Genomic DNA, 2,216 nt, shown 5'->3' on the forward strand with positions numbered 1-2,216 from the left:
AAAGATTCTTATATTTAATTACTTGAATATATCATTTTCGAAATGGTGTCTGTTTTTTGAGCCATGGTTGGAAAGGACTTCTGTACTCCAAGGCTATAAAGAGGAATTTGCCCCATTTATTCTAGAACTTTCATATCTTTACGATTTACATTTAAATGTTTGATCGGTTAGGAACTGTTGCTGGTTTGTGATGTGCAGGGCGAGTCCATTTGTTCCAGACAGGTGTTTAGTAGCTCGTACACCATTCATTGTGTAGTCTTTTCCCTCCTTGACTGAGATGCTGCCTTCATCATCTACCATCCCTGTGTCTGGCCCCGCCGTCTATCTGTGTGCTAGTGCCGTGTTGTTTTGACACTTTATGATGTCTGGTAGTGCTAGTTCCCTTCTAATACTCTTCTCTTTGGGGACTTTTCTGGCTGTTTTTACATTTTAATTTTTCTACATGAACTTTAGAATCAGTTAATGCATTTCCAAAAACTGATCCTGTAGGCATTTCGGCGGGGGTGGGAGTGGGGGTGGGGTGGGGGTGGGGGTGAGTGGAGTGGCTGTGGGGAGGTGGGGAGTTGCTTTCCATTTACAGATTAATCTCTTTACGATAATGACTCTAAGTTGTAGCTTTGACTTCGTCTTTTCTCTTACAGATGATACTAACCGTGTTCTTGAGCAACAATGAACAGATTTTGACCGAAGTTCCTGTGACACCAGAAACGACGTGTCGAGATGTCGTGGAGTTTTGCAAGGAGCCTGGGGAAGGCAGTTGCCACTTGGCTGAAGTGTGGAGGGGAAATGGTATGTGTGCGGCTCTCAGAGGCTGAGGACCTCAGACTCGGTGGTCATCAAGCGCACAGCATTGCTTCTGGTTTCCAGCTTTCTGTGGTAATGAGGAATTGGGTGATTAGAATAAAGGTAGCATGGTATTACAGGGGGAAGGGTCTTACAAATGCTGTTCATACAAAGGTGTTCTGTGACTTGACCCTTGCTGCAGACACCCGAAGCAAGCAGGGCCGTGGTCCAGCTCTGTGAAGTCTTTCTTGATACCACTGCTGCCCTACAGTGTTTGGTGTGTCACCTGTCAAGTGTTTCATCTACTTTTACCGAATATAACCTCGTGAAGGCAGAACATTACTGTTTCCTGTGTATAATAGTGGGTCCTCCATAAATATGTGTTTATTAAAGTGAGACGAGTAAATAAATACTGGTACCACGTTGAAGGACCTTGTCCGCTAGTTGGGCAGTGTAGGTAATATGATTGCTGAATACAGGAAACTCTGCCAAATAATTTGGACTCTTAAAGGAAGGGTTGGATTTAGATAGACTGGGATATTCTAAGCGGGGCACAGTACGAAGGATGGGGGAGAGAAAATGTGTGTGCGCCTGAGACTGTTGAGAGAAGGTGGGCAGCAGGGTGGAGACTAGACCAGCTCACGCAGCCTGGGCAGAGGGCAGCCTTCCTTCATCTGCGGCAGGAGGTGGCCGCTGGGCGGTCTGTGTTGGAAAGTAGAGAGTGATCAGCTGGGACATTTTGAGTTCAGGATGTTAATGAGATGAGCATCCAAATGGAAGTGTTTAAAGGGCACCTAGAGATAATCAGTGAAATTGTCCTTTATTTTTTTTGCCCCACATTTTTAAAATTCAGGTATAATTGACAACATTATTAGTTTCAGATGTACAACATGATACAATATTTGCATATATTGCAAAATGGTCACCACCATACGTCGACTTAACATCCATCACCATACACAGTTATGGAATATTTGGGGGGAGATGAGAACTTTTAAGATCTATTCTCTTAGCAACTTTCAAATATGCAATAAAAAATATGGAACGCTTCATGAATCAGCCTGTTATCTTTGCACAAGGACCATGCTAATCTTCTCTGTTTTGTTCCACTTTTAGTATACGTGCTGCGGAAGTTAGCACTCTTTTTATTTTTGTTATAGTTGACATACAATATTATATTAGTTTTAAGTGTATAACACAGTGATAAGACACTGTATAACGTGATCAGCATAAGTCTCCTACCCACCTGGCACCACACATAGTTATTACAATGTTGTGGACCACATTCCCTGTGCTGTACTTTGCATCCCTGTGACTAATTCTATAACTGGCAATTTGTTCTTCTTAATCCCCTTCACCTTTACCACCCAGCCCCTCAGCCCCCCACCCCCAATCTGGCAACCATCAGTTTATCCTCTGTATCTGTGAGCTTG

At 43.3% G+C, this 2,216-nt stretch overlaps 1 non-coding gene across 1 annotated transcript; it reads right to left on the reverse strand.

The window, feature by feature from the left end:
* Positions 1-1,816: 1,816 nt before the first annotated feature.
* LOC111823997 lies at positions 1,817-1,923 on the reverse strand. Its single transcript, XR_002827111.1, has one exon. It is a non-coding gene; the product is annotated as a U6 spliceosomal RNA (small nuclear RNA).
* Positions 1,924-2,216: the final 293 nt, after the last annotated feature.

Source organism: Myotis lucifugus, unplaced genomic scaffold, assembly GCF_000147115.1.
Source record: "Myotis lucifugus unplaced genomic scaffold, Myoluc2.0 scaffold_796, whole genome shotgun sequence".
Lineage (NCBI taxonomy): Eukaryota > Metazoa > Chordata > Mammalia > Chiroptera > Vespertilionidae > Myotis > Myotis lucifugus.